Source organism: Galeopterus variegatus, unplaced genomic scaffold (assembly GCF_000696425.1).
Source record: "Galeopterus variegatus unplaced genomic scaffold, G_variegatus-3.0.2 Scaffold455, whole genome shotgun sequence".
Classification (NCBI taxonomy): Eukaryota; Metazoa; Chordata; class Mammalia; order Dermoptera; family Cynocephalidae; genus Galeopterus; species Galeopterus variegatus.
The window spans coordinates 393,610-409,169 of record NW_007726566.1 but is presented as its reverse complement, the minus strand read 5'-3'; the positions used below and the strand labels follow the sequence as shown (position 1 = coordinate 409,169).

The window sequence follows — 15,560 nt, the reverse complement described above, 5'->3', positions numbered from 1 at the left end:
AAAAAAAAAAAAAAAAAAAAAAAAAAAAAAGTTATTCTAAAGAGATTTGGTTGAAAAGCAACCAATAAATAAGGAATCAAAAAAGTGAGAGAGGGCCGGACCGTGGCTCACTCGGTAGAGTGCGGTGCTGATAACACCAAGGCCACGGGTTCGGATCCCATATAGGGATGGCCGGTTCGCTCACTGGGAGAGCGTGGTGCTGACAACACCAAGTCAAGGGTTAAGATCCCCTTACCGGTCATCTTTAAAAAAAAAAAAAAAAAAGTGAGAGAAATACCAACTTGGGGTGATATCTTCAAAGAAAAATCAAATATTTCAAATAAACAACTAAATCATAAAACTATAATTTATTCTGTGGAAATCAGATTAGGTTTCATGGAAATACCATGATAAAATGCTAAACCAAGAAAAAGCCACCCATCATCCTTCAAGGCTCACCTAAGGTCCTATCTCTTCCAGGAAGCTTTCTCACATATTTTCAGTTATCAGAGATCTTGCCTTCCTCAAGACTACTCTGGTTCATACTATTTATTCCTCTTGGACTTAAATCATTAAATAAAATCCGAGGTTGTTTCTCAGGCCCTGAAAGTCACCTTCATGACTTGCTCCCCTCTTCTTACTTGGCATCAGACCCTAAGAACACTGCCTTATTTCCTTTCATTGAAGGTTCTTTTCCTCTTCCCAAGATTAGATTAAACTCCACTCTCATCCTCCCCCAAAATGCCCAGGGTTATGAAATTCTGTATACAAAATTTTATCCAGGTACTGAGAATTGCAAACTCTCAGCATGAATGACTCCATCCAATCCCCCCTGCACCTCCCATACTAAGAGGCTTGACCAAACTCTAACATGGCTGCTATCAGCTCAAGACCATGTTTGTAAGATGATCCCAACCCCCTTAAAGTGCCTGCCTGAGAAAGCTCAATGCGGCCGAAAGAATTTATGAGTTGTTCCAGCAAAACCTTACTACAGGCCCCTGTCTTCACTTTTCTCAGAGCATTTACTTTAGAAAACTCCAGTTGCAAATTCTTTCTCTGCCCCCTGATATGTAATCTTCTACAACCCAGAAACATCTTTCTCAAGGATCTGGGAGCCATCTCTTTGAAATATAATTATCAAAAAGGACAGAGTCCCTATCTCCTAGTCTCTGTGGGAGAGTAGGAGCCTAACTTTGATAAGTGACAGTTAGCAAACACAGATGGTTAATCACATTGACAAACCTCCCCAGCCAATGCTAACATCTTCAGTACTTTTCCTTTAGCACTCCCCAGTGTTTAAAAAGCTTCCCACTTTTTGTTTCAATGGAATTGAACTCAGTTTATGCTGAGTCTCTCTCATGTACTGCAGTAGTCTGAATAAAATCTGTCTTTCTGCTTTTAATAAATGTCCAGCTGTTTCTCTTTGACAGTACCCCAATACAAGGATATATAAATTGAAAGAAGAATAAACAGAGAAGCTGGTAGCTAAGTTGATTAGAGCATGGCCTTATAACACCAAAATAAAGATTCAGTTCCATATACTAGCCAGCACCTCCCTGTTCCCTGCAAAACAGAACAGAGAGAACTCACAAATTTTAAGAGTCCAGCTCTAGAGTTACCATTACACTTGAAGAAAATTAGTGAAAGGTCCCATTACCTTTCAGTCTCCAACTGAAGCTACTCAACTAATGGGGAGAGCTTATAATAGGATTAATTGACATTTCTAAAAGGTTAAAATGCATCATTCCTCAAGGGTTTCCATGTGATGTAGTACAGACTGTGTGTCTGGCAGGTAGAAGGGGAAAAGAGGCACTAGATTGTTTTAGCTAGTAGTAGTCCCCCCCACCCCCATTAACACCATTCTTCTCATCTCACAAAATGCTCAATACTCAGAGTCTGAAAGCCTGTAGTCTTCCTACTCTCCACTCTCAAACCTGATAATCTAAATCCTGAGAGACCTCTCAAAAGGGGCAAAGAAAGAGCTGGTCCAGCAATTTTAACCTGAGTTGAAACACACATGATTGCCTACACCTACTACTTTTCTGCATTAATAGAACTTTCTGCTATGGTGGAAATGTTCTGTATCTGTTCTATCTGATATGGTAGTCACTATTCACATGTGGGTGAACAGTGATATTCACATGTGAATATCATGCACCTGAAATGTGGCTAGTGTGACTGAGGGACTAGTTTTTACTTTTATTTAATTAGTTTAAATTAAAACTGAAATACCCACTTGTGGCTAGTGGCTACCATAATGAACGGCACGGTTGTTGATCTTTAGAGCTGTGGAACCTGCTAGTACACTATGGGTAACCTCAGAACCCCTCTTAGGAGATGATAGAAGGGTTGAAAAGAAAGGGATTTTTCTGGATGTGCTCTGGTTAAATTGGAAGCCCAAATTAATATCAAAAAACCTCAAACCTGGGCCGGCCCAGTGGCGCACTGGATAGTGCGCCGCTTAGGAGGCGCGGCGGCGCTGCCGCCCGAGGGTTCGGATCCCACATACAGACCGGCTCCCGCTCACTGGCTGAGCGAGGCACGGGAGCAACACCGAGGTTTGCAATCCCGTTGCCGGTCCCTGGTCCGGTACGGGGGCAACACTGAGGGTTGCGATCCGTTGCCGGACACGGAACCAAAAGACAAAAAAAAAAAAAAAAAAAACCTCAAACCTGAAAGTGGTTCCCCAGGCACTATTTTCTGGCAATAGTTAAATTCTTTCTGGAAAAAGGTACTTTCATTTTGGCCACAAAGAATTCCCATGAATAATTTTTCGCAGTTAATAGGCAGTAAAGAATGAAAAATACAATTACACAAGTTACCATGAGTAAGAAGCAAAAATAGACAGCAAAATCACACCCAAATGATTTTAGATACTGACATTATCAGACACAGATTATAAAAAATTATGCTTACTACTCATAAAGAAAAAAACAGTAGATTGTGTTTCAAGACAAGCTTGAAAATATCTTCAGGAAACAGAAAACTGTAGATTTGAAAAAGAACCAAACAGATTTTCTAGAGTAAAGATATAATACTTGAAATTTTAAAAATGATTGTTCAAAAAAAAAAAGAAAGCAGAGGGTAGAGGATATAGGTTGACTTCGTAGTTTCAAAACCTTCAAGCCTTTGTTAGAAGAGGAGGTGATGTGCACAGGCCATAGATTTGAGGGCACAGCAAGGAGTGGGAGAAAACTTCCCAGCCTCAGACCAGAAAAGGTTCCTGGACTGGGGTGGGGGACAGGACGGGGCTGGGGGTACCTGGAGTCACCCAGAGAACCAGCACCGGGACCTGCGCTGCCCGGGGTGGGAGCCACTTCCTTCCAGTGGGCACCGGGCCCTGGAAATAGGCCAGTCCGAGCCAAGATGTGCTTTGCATCTTGGTACAAATGAGAGAATGTAAAACATCTTATCGGCCATTTAACACAAAGATTACACATTGAAATGATACTATTTTGGATATGTTGGGGCAAATAAAATATTTCACTAAAATAAAAAAAATTTTTAAAAAATGATTGTTCAGATATACCAGCAGATTAGACAAAACTAAAGCAAGAATTAGTGAGCTGAAAAACAGGTAAGAAGAAATTACTGGAACTGCAGCACAGAAAGACAAACAAAAAATATAGAAGGATTAAGAGACATGTAGTATATAGTGAAAGGGACAAAGTATGTTGGAGGCAAAATGTGAAGAGATGATGGCTAAAAATGTTATAGAACTAATGATGACAGATACCAACCCATAGATTCAAGAGGACTAGTGACTCCCACGTGGAATAAATAGAAAGAGTTTCACACATTAAAACAACATAATAAATAGAAGCTACAAAACAGCTAAAGACAAAGAGAAGACTAAAAGCAGCTAAAGGGAAAAAGATTAAAACAGCAATAATCCATTGACTTCTCAACGGCAAGAATAAAAGACAACAGGCAGCAGAATTATATTTTCAATGTGCTTTAAAAAAAACAACCAAAAGCTAGAATTCTATGCCCAGTGAAAATACTTTTTGAGAATGAAGATGAAATGGGTGTTTTCAAGCAAAAATAGTGAAGTGAATACTGTCAGCAGACCTACATCAAAGGAAATTCTAAAGCAGTGGTTCTCAACTGGAGGTGGTTTTGTTCCCCATAGACATTCAGCAAAATTAGGGAACAGTTTGGGCTGTCACAACTGGGGATTGCTCCTGCCATCTAGTGGGTAGAGGTCAAGGGTGCTGTTAAACATCGCACAGTGCACAGTCCTTCACAACAAAGAATTATCAGGCCCCAAACATCTGTAGTGCTGAGGTTTTTCTAAAGCATGTACTTCAAATAAAAGAAAAGTGATCTCAAATGGAAGCTTAGACATGTAAGAAGGAATGAAGAGCAAAGAAAGTGGTAAATATATGGAAAAAAATAAATAACACTGAATAAATTTATGATGTTTTGTGGGATTAAAAAGAAAAGAGAGGGGCTGGCCTGTTAGCTCAGCTGGTTACAGCGTGATGCTGATAACACCAAAGTCCAGGGTTGGATCCCCATCCCAGCCAGCACCCCCCCCCCAAAAAAAAGAGAGAAATAGAAAAGATAAAGTCCTAATGATAATAACAATAGTAACAATTAGAACTCAGGCAAATGCAGATAAATGTTCTAAAGTCCCTGTATCATCTGGGAGGAGAGTAAAGGTATTAACTTTAAACTTTACTAAGTAGGCATGCTGTAGTTAGGATAATCACTAAAAAAGTAGAAATAGAGCTTACGGACAGTCCAAATTGGTAACAAGTGATTGGGGATGGAATGAGAAGAAATAATCCAAAAGAAAACAAGAAAGGAGAGAAAAAGACACATGGAACATGTAGGTCAAAAAATACAAAAATAAGGGCCGGCCCGGTGGCACACTGGATAAGTGCGCCACTTGGAAAGCACAGCGGCGCTCCCGCCCGAGGGTTCGGATCCCACATGCAGACCGGTTCCCACTCACTGGCTGAGCGAGGCGCGGGAGCGGTACCGAGGGCTGCGATCCCGTTGCCGGTCCCCGGTCCGGTACGGGGGCAACACTGAGGGTTGCGATCCGTTGCCGGACACGGAAAAAGACAAAAAAAAAAAAACAAATTAAAGCCATATTATTATCAGTCAGGTTTTTAGGGCAAAAAGTATTTAAAGACAAATAAAAGGGACAAATCTCCAAAAAAATACAGTTTTAAAATCTGCATTCATTTAATAACATAGCCTCATAACACAATCAATCACACAATATAAATTGAAAGACCACTAGAAGAAATAAGTCCACAATTATATAGAAGATTAACACATTTCTCTCAGTCATAGAACAAGCAGACAAAAAGCAATGAAGATATGGAAAATTTAAACATTGCCAACAAAACTGACCTAATATACAGAACTCTGCAGCCAACAATTGTAGAATATCCATTCTTTTCAACTGCACACTAAACATTTTTTAAAATTTACCATAGATTCTATGAGATCACAATTGTATTGCAAATTAGTTCCTGATTTATTAATTTTGTGACCAGAATCACACATTCCATTACCTCATAGGAAGAGATATAAAAGAACCACAAAATTGCTTCCCAAATATAATTTGTCAATATTCAATAAAATAAAAAAAAATTACTTCTCAAGTAAAACAAGTACCCAAAGTTATAAAATTATTTAGAAAAATACACTGAATATTTGAGATACAAACTAAAAAATGAAAATTTGAGATACAAACTAAACATTTTAAATGAATTCAGCAAAACTGGGGTCTTAACCTTAAAGGGCAGAAACTTACTGGTCCTGGTTCCTCTGAATAGTGGTATGTGATAAAATGTACTAAGTTTTCTTGTAAGGTGCAATTGTTGTTCTTGATTAGTCCTATAACTACTCTCTTTTATCAACAGAATGCCACTGTGTGTATTCATACTTCCTTTGGGGAAAACTCACATATCCATGTACTCAAGACCTCTTGGGTTTCCAACATCTAGGTATTTTTAATGAACTCACCAACTTTATCTTAGTAACACATTGTAATATTATTTTGCTGTTACTACACTTCAATTGTAGATTAGAACATTCACTCTACTTAAAATAGACTGTCAAGAAGAGGCCTCTCATGTTAAATTCCTCCATAAACATTGGTTAACCTTAAATATTATGAACCCTTTTGGTCTATTAGTTCAGTCATATTACTTTATGTTTTTGAGCTTTGTGGGCCATGTGCAGAGTATTATAATGCTACAAAGTTATTATAATATGATGACATTTAAATTATCCTAAAATGTCTACTACAGGTGAAATTTTATTATAGCATGAAATTTGTAAACCACATCTACTCTGACATCCCACTGAAGAAATTAAATAATTCCTTATAAATATTTTCCCTAGCTAAAAGCCATTTTATAAAATATCTCATTTTACACTGTGTGTAAGATAAATGGATAGATGATAAGAAAATCAAATTGTTCATAACTCTTAATGTGCTTTCAAAATGAAAATGATCCTTTCAAGCACATGTGGAACATTCACTGTAATACCATATGCTGGATAATAAAACTTAACAAACTTAAGTGTAATCATTCAGAGTATATTTTCTGACTATAATAGAATACAAACTAGAAATCAATAGAAAGACAAAAGAAACCTCTTCAAACATACAGAAATCAATTAACACACTCCTAAATAATCCATCATTTAAAGAGGAAGTCTCAAAAGAAATTTAGAATGTACATAGAACTGAATTAAAATGAAAATATAACATATCAAACTTTATGGGAAGCATCTAAAACATCTGGGAAGGAAATTTATAGCACTAAATTCTTTTAGTAACAAAGAGGAAAGATCTCAAATCAATAATCTTCCTTCTTACCTCAAGAAACTAGAAAAAGAAGAGCAAAATATACCCAAAGCAAGCAGAAGGAAGGGAATAATAAAGAGCAGAAATTAATAAATTGAAAACACGAAAACAAAAAGACCAGTGAAATAGAAAGCAGATTCCTGGGGAGGAATGTTAATAAAATCTATAAATAACTGGCAAGACTGACAAAAACAAAAAGAGAGATAAGGCACAAATCACCAATATCAGTAAAGAAACGGGATATCATTACACATCTTGTAGCTATTAAATGGATAACAAGGGAATACTACTTTACACAAATCTGACAACTTAGAAGAAATGAACCAATTTCTTGAAAACCACAACCAAAACTCAGCTAAGATGAAACAGGCTGAATAGTCCCTCCCAGAAAAGAAATTTCCAGGCTCAGAAGATTTCAGTGAAGAGTTTTATCATATATTTAAAGAATACCAATTTTATATAGTCTCTTCCAGAAAAGAGGAAATACTTTCCAACTCATTTTATGAGGCCAAAGACAGTAATAAAAAACCAACAAAACCAGACACCAATAAGTTCTCATGAATTTAAATGCAAAAATCCTCAATAAAACATTAGCAAACTGAATCCAGCAACATATAAAAAGAAAATGCCATGAACAAGTACAGTTTATTCCAGGTATGCAAGACATTTGAAAATCAATGTAATCCACTATATCAACAGGCCAAAGAAGAAAAAAATCATATTATCATACCAATGGATGAAGAAAAAGCATTTGACAAATTTAACATTTCATGAAAAAAACTCTCAGGAAACGAGGAATAGATGTGAACTTCCTCAAACTCACAAAGAACATCTATGAAAAACTTATAGCTAACATCAGACTTAATGGTGAAAGAATGAATGCTTTTCCTCTAAGAACAGGAACAAAGCAAGGACGTCCACTCTCACCACTATACTCAACACAGTTCTGGAAGTTCCACCAGTGCTGTTAAGGCAAGAAAAAGAAAAGGCATACAGATTGGAAAAGAAGAAATAAAACCATCTCTATTTGCAGATGTCCTGGTTGTCTACATAGAAATATCCCAAGGGATGTTAAAACAGCAACACAACAACCTATCTCTGCTAGAACTAATAAGTGAGTTAAACAATGTCGCAGGGTACAAAATGAAGCTCAACACATAAAAATCAATTGCATTTTTTTTTTTTTTTTTTTTTTTGGGGGCTGGCCAGTACAGGGATCTGAACCCTTGACCTTGGTGGTATAACAACGCATTCTAACCAAGCTAACCAGCCAGCCTAATTGCATTTCTATACCATAACAATAAACAAGTGAAATCCAAAATCAACACAATATCATTTACAATTTCTCCAAAGAAAATATGCAATACTATTTACAATTGCTCCAAAGAAAATCAAATACTTAGGTATAAATCTAACAAAACATGTATAGTATCTGTATCTTAAAAGTGACCAAATGCTCTGGAAAAGAAATCAAAGATCTAAATAATTAGAGACACTGTATTAAAGGATTGGAAGATACAAAATAGTAAAGATGTTGATTCTCCCAAATTGATCTATAGGTTTGTAGACACAGACAAGCTTATTCTAAAACTTACATGAAAAGGGAAAGATCCTGTAAAATGCCAAAACAATTTTGAAATAGAAGAATTAATTTTGAAATGGGAGGAATCACTCTTCCCAATGACATAGCTACTGTAATTGAGACAGTGTGGTACTGACAGAGATAGACATAAACAGATCAAGGGAATACAATAGAGAACTCAAAAACAGACAAATAAATATGCCTAAATGATTTCTGAGAAACGTGCAAAAGCAATTCAATGGGGAAGGGGTCAACTTTTCAACAAATGATGATATAACAATTGTACGTACATTTCAACAAATGGTGCTCTAACAACTGTACACCCATTTCAACAAATGGTGCTTTAACAACCGTACAACCAAGAATGCCCAGGACAGCAGAGGGAGTATCTCCAGATAGGAAAGGATTGCCAAAAGCATTGATAAACACACCCATATTCTCAGCTTATCCGTGGACAAACCTTGAGTTAAGTTCTTATTGCAAAAATATGAATGGAAGGATGATCAATCTGTTATAAGTGTTTTTGAGCCAAAACTATTTATAATTTCTTCAACTATCCTCATTTATCCTCATCTTCCATTTATCCTCATCCTCTGCCAGGAGGCAACAAAGTACTGTGGAGATGTGGAGATTTGGAGCTGTGGTGATTTGGACAGACTGTGGAGTTGCAGTGGACATTATGATGCAATTCCCAGATCCCCTTTCACTAGTAAAGAACTCAGCTACTGGAGGACAGCTGTTAGCAGGGAGTATTCAGTTACCAGCCTTCATAACTGCCTTGGTTGATGAGAGTCACCTTGCCCAAGGTCATACACATCCCTTCCTGGGGAAGTCAGGATCCAATGACTATTGCATACAGGGATATGAAGCCCTGGCCAACTCCTTTCCCCAATTCTGAAGAGCTATCTTTGCTTCAGAGTTCCGTGTGGAGTCAGCTGAGGCCTTTGCTCAGTCTGAATCACAGTCCAACTTCTCCCTCTGCCCAATCCTGGTTTCCTTTTCTTTTCTTTCCTTCTACTGGTGGTAATCCTCAAAACACTGCTTAATAAACTGCCTGCATACTAATCTCCATCTCACAGTCTGTTTCCTGGAAACCCAAACTGACAGAAGTCAAACTGCTGGGATGCAAATCATGTCTCTACTTACTAGTTGTGTGACCTCTAAATGGGTATTACAGAGAAGCACAGAAGGTTGATATGATGTTTAAAGGCATTCAAACATATAAAACCCTTAGAAATGCACCTGGCACATAGTAGAAATTCAGTAAATGTTAGCTGCTACTATCATTATTGTTTTCTGTTATTCTCAAAGCTAAAGTATACAAATTTCTCTACAATATGAGAATTACTGAAAGTTATGAGCTGGAAAAGACTTTAAAGATCACCAAGTCCAACACCCTTAATTTCCAGATGATGAACATCAAGTCTAAAGAAGTTAAGTGACTTTAGTCAATGTTTCAGAGTCAATAAGTGACAAATTCGGGATTCAAACGAGGTCTTCTAACTAAATCCACTGTCATTTCCACTATGGATGAATGCCTTTCAGTTTACATATACTTTATAATTAAATGAAATTCAGTAAGTATTGAGTACCTCCCCTTCACTTTCTTGCCATAACTGCAACTTGGCTCTCCTCTGGGAAACCATGCTTCTACTATAGCTCTCTGCTGCACTCCTCATGAGCCTACAGATAGAGTGGGTGTTTCCTTTGCTCCTCACTGCTGCTTCCTGACCACCATCCCTTCAAAGTCCTCCTCCCAAACTCCCCCAACTTTGAGGCTCATAGCAGCAGACTGTCCTTGTGGCAACTGTCTCCTTATTTCTTTAAGACTTTCGAACCTGGACCACTCTGTTCTCTCCAATATACTCCTGATATAATTTGTGGTAATTACAAAATGCAACAGCCAATATCCTTCCATGTCCAGGCCTCTGTTTTTGACCTCCCTTCCCTCCAAAGCCTTGTCTTCCACCTTCCATAGCCACCCATTCCCCATGTCATATCCTACAGGGTTTCTCAATAGGCATTTTGGGCAGGACAATTCTTCCATGTGCACGAATGTCCTATTCAGTGCAAGACATTTAGCTTCTCTGGCCTCTGCCCATTAAATGCTAGTGGCAACCCCTCTCCACCAACATGCACATAATTTCCAGACATCTCAGTGGGGAAGTAGTACCACCCCAGTTGAGAACCACTGACCTTAACACTATCATTACCAATAAATGCACCCTTCCATAATCTCAACTTTAAGTATTCTCTCTGAGCACCACCCACTTCTGACTCACTACCTCTTGTACTTGGACTCTCAACAATTCTTGGGCTCCACAGGAACCTACAGTCCATTGATCCTATCTTTTCCCTGCTCTTGACCCTATCAAGTCGCCACTTCCTTCCTTATATAGCTTAAATTTCATGGTCCAGTCTTATAATCACTGTATCATATATACCCTCAGTGTCCTTGTTTTTTCTTGCTTCACTGTAGTTCCTTAATTAAATGACAACCTGGCCACTCACCTACTCATCTACACCTATAACCTGCATACAAGTACCTATCTCTCATTGGAGAAAAACACACACGTGAACTTAATGGTCTCATGATCAGTAACTCAAGTGGACCATTAGTACTCTCCAGCAATCCTACTACATATCCCTAGTCCAATAACATCTCCTACTCTCCTAGCAGATTATTCCATACTTTCTCCTTACTCTATCATCTCAAAGCATTTTATCTCACTGAAAATCAAATAAGTTAGAAGAAAACTTTCAGAGTATCTCATCTGCAATCTCCCTACCTAACCTGTATTTGCCTTCTTTCTTATTATGAATTATGTACCTGTGCTCATATAAAATTAACTTCTCCACTTGTAGACTAATTCTCATCTCCCTCCCTTCCTCATGGATGGACATCATCCCAGGATTATTCTCTCTCTCCTGTATCATCAAATTTTCTCCCTCTATTGCACCATTCTCTTTGGTATACTAACAGGCTGTTAATTCCTCCCACCCTGCAGTTCCCTCTGGCAACTTCATTTGTCAGCTCTCTTGAGAAGAACTCCTTGAAGGAGTTGTCTCTTCATTCAGAAGTTGTCAATGAGTTTGTCTATTCATGTTCTCTTTCCATGCTCTTTCCTCAGTGATCAGGATATAACCTTGTTTCATGTGTTTCTGTTTAAAGATACCTTATTTAATGATGGTGATGAACTCACCATCAATAGTACTATAACTCATGCCTGAATCAAACTTATCTAACCCATGTGTTTTCTCCATAAGGCACATCACAGCCGCCTTTCACTTATAGACACAAGACAGCACTTCAGCACTATGCTTGCGGGCCACTTTAAACTGCAAAATCACCAACAAAAAGCACAAAACTGCAAAAAATGTGTCACTACCTAGGTCACAAAATGGACTATTGTTTACAGAATGAGAGCTGAAACAAGAAGCTTCAACCTCAGATGTGCACGGTGACTCAAATTTTTCACCACTCTGAGCATGTCCATGAATGACTGCAAAAATGCTGTATTGATTTTGGGGTTACAAATAAATTTTATCAATTAGGCAAATTTACAAATACAGAATCTGTGAATAATGAGGATCTCCTGTATAATAGTTTGTCTTTGCTCTTCATCTTATTTGACCTATCAGCCATATTTACACAGTACACCATCACACCTCATTCTTGATTTCCAAGATTTCAATTTCTCTTGGTTTTCCTCCTACTTCATTGACAACCCCTCTTCAATCTCCTCAAACTCCAAATGTTAGAGAATCCCAGATCCACTGACTTCATCTCTTACTATACTCACCCCTCAGTAATCTCATCTAGTCACATGGCTTTGATTACACCTATGTTAAAAAGATATTGTCCCATGGTTCTTGGATACTCTATTCTGTTTCCTATTTGGGTAATTTCTACTGACTCATCTTCAAGCTTAGGTTCACTGATTCTTTCCTCAGTCTACTGAAAAGGCCAAATACACACTTCATCTGTGTTATCACTTCTAGTTCTAGCATCTCCACTTGACTTTCATGTATACTAGTCCCCTCATCGATGGTTTTGCTTTCCTCAGTTTCAGTTACCTACAGTCAATTGCAATCCAAAAATATTAAATGGAAAATTCCAGAAACAAACCTCCAGCTCCATTATAATCTTCTGAGGGCTGGCCAGTTAGCACAGTTAGTTACAGCATGGTATTTATGACACCAAGGTCAAGGATTTGGATCCCCATTCTGGCCAGTCACCAAAAAAACACATGAGCACCATTATAATCTTATGGAATCACCATGGTATATGAATGAGGTCCAAATACGGACCAAAGATAGTGACTGAATACACTGACCAAAATGTTATGCAACACATGACTGTATTTTTTCTTTTTTGGTATGTGTTTCATAATTTTTGCCTGAAAGATAGACATGATGTGTAAGACAGTAGAGACTGAAGTAAATAGTATTTATGCCTAGAAATGAATGGGTACACCTCTTCTTCTACAAGACCATTTGTGTGTGTGTGTTTGTGTGTGGTGGTGGGGTAGTGTGGCGGGCAGGAAAGGGTCTGGGGCTAACTCAATCTTTTCAGGAAAGACTTGAGCTGGGTTTGGGTTTTGTTGTTATGATTACCTTTAGTGCACTACCAGCTTCAAATTCCTCTAGTGTGACCTGCTTAGAGTGGGGGCTGGTTTGCCAGAGTGTTTTTCTCAGTGTTCTTGCTCCACCCTCAGCTTTAGGCTTCCTCTGTCCATCTGTCCCAAAGAGATTCTCTCTATACTCTTGTCCCTCCCTGGAGGGTACGACTGCTGTTGCTTGACTTGACAGCAGCAACAGGGAGGTTCTTTGTTGTCCTGGCCCAGTCCTTAGGTCCCAAGGGGTGGGGCTTTCTCCCAGTGGGAGAAAAACTCTAATGTCTGAGCCCAGGACAGCTTCCTGCCCTTCCCTCAGCGTTTGTGGGTATTATTTTGCTTTTCACTTCTCCCAGATACAATGGAAAACAGTGTTTATTTCCTTTCCTCCAATGGCTTAACAGCACTTAAAAACAGGAGAAAAGGGTCCAGGCAGGCCTGTACCACTTACCGAGGCTTTTTCTGGTCTCCCTTGCATCCCCCAATCTTTCTCAACAGCAGTTGTTGGAGGTCTTTGGAGAAAAGCTTTCAAAAAGGTGGGAACTCCCCTTCTGTCTGCAGCTCCCAAGGGTTCTATACTCATGATAGCCTATGCTTGGACTTTAGCAACTCATTAAAAATTTAGCTGACTTCTCCTTTGCACCTAGTATGACAGCCCTGCCCTCTTTCTGTTCCCTGCTGTAGGTGAGTCATGCCCACATTCCACCTATAAGGGTTCAAAAAAAGTTATGATTTTGTAGATTATACAACTTATTCTTGCTTTAGGGTAGAAGCAACACTCTTCCCAGCTTTCTACATCCAAGCTGGAAATCGTTCCATGATTTTAAATGCCATTTGTATGTTCACATCTCCTAAATTTACATTTCTAGTCTGGACACCAGACTCATATATATCCAACTGCCTACTGCATAAATCTACTTGGATGGTCTGGCAGACAGATTTTAAGGTGGCCCCTGTGATCTATATCTTCTGGTGTTTATCCCTTCGTGTAATCCTCTACCCTGGAATGTGATAATTGTGGCTTCTTTCTTTTTTTTGGTGGCTGGCCAGTATGGGGATCAGAAACCGTTACCTTGGTGTTATAAGGCTGCATTCTAACCAACTAAGCTAACCAGCCAGCTGCTTGTGTGATTTATTTCTAACCAATAGAATAAGGCAAAGATGATGGGATGTCACTCCCATGATTATGTTTTATGACACAGGAATGTCATTCCCTTGATTATGTTACATTATATAAGACTGTGGCTAGCAGACTCACTCTCACTCTCCTGCTGGACTTAAAGAAGCAGGCTGCCATGCTGTGAAGAGGGCCATGTGGCAGGGAATTACAGGAGGCCTCTGTGAGCCAAGGACAGCCTCCAGCCAACAGCCAACAAAAAACTGAAGTCAGTTCTACAGCCACAATGAAATGAATTCTGCCAACTACTGAGCTTAGAAGTGGATTCTTTTCTAGCCTCCAGATAAGAACCCAGCCCTAGGGAAAAACGGAGAGCCATATGCAAAAGAATGAAACTAGATTCCTATCTCTCACCACATACAAAAATCAACTCAAAATGGGGTGAAGTTTAAATGTAAGACCCAAAACCACAAAACTACTAGAAGATAGGGGAAACACTTCAGGACATTGCCTGGGCAAAGACTTTATAAGGAGGACCTGAAAAGCAGAGGCAACAAAAGCAAAAATAGACAAATGGGATTATATCAAACTAAACAGCTTCTGTACAGCAAAGGAAACAATCAAGAGTGAAGAGACAACCTGCAGAACGGGAAAAAATATTTGCAAACTATACATCCAACAAGGGATTAATATCTAGAATATACAAGGAACTCAAACAACTCAATAGCAAGAAAAACAATCTGATCAAAAATATGGGTAAAGGAAGGGCTGGCCAGTTAGCTCAGTTAGTTAGAGCAGGGTGCTGATAACACCAAGGTCCTGGGATTGATCCCTGTACTGGCCAACTGCCACAAAATAAAAAGGGGGGAGGGTGGCAAATGAGCTGAATAGACATTTCTCAAAAGAAGGCATACAAATGGCCAACAGGTATATGGAAAAATTGCTCAACACTGCTAATCATCAGGGATGTGCAAATCAAAACCACAATGAGATATCATCTCACTCTATCTAGAATGGCTATTACCAAAAAGACAGAAAATAACAAATGCTGTCTTTGAGAAAGACAAAATGTAAATTAGTACAACCATTACGGTAAACAGTATGGAGGTTCCTCAGAAAACTACAAATAGAACTACCATTACCATTTGATCCAGCAATCCTACTACTGGGTATTTTTCCAAAGAAAAGGAGTAGAATGGCAGTTGTCAGAGGCTGGAAGGAGAGGTGGGAGGGAGGTTGTGAGAGGTTGGTTAAAGGATATAAAAGTATAGCTAGATAAGAAGAACAATATCTAGTATTCTGTAGCATGACCTTAATTAACAACAATGAATTAAGGGTGACCTTAATTAACAACAATTTATTGTATGGTTTTAATTAGCCAGAAGAGGATTTTGAATGTTTCCAACACAAAGAAATGATAAATGTTTGAGG

The 15,560-nt window shown here is 38.6% G+C and overlaps 1 protein-coding gene across 2 annotated transcripts in view; it reads right to left on the bottom strand.

The window, feature by feature from the left end:
- The window catches only part of ATF1 (activating transcription factor 1), a 50,463-nt gene that overhangs the window by 27,473 nt on the left and 7,430 nt on the right, over positions 1-15,560 (bottom strand). The gene's annotated exons all lie outside the window — the stretch shown is intronic.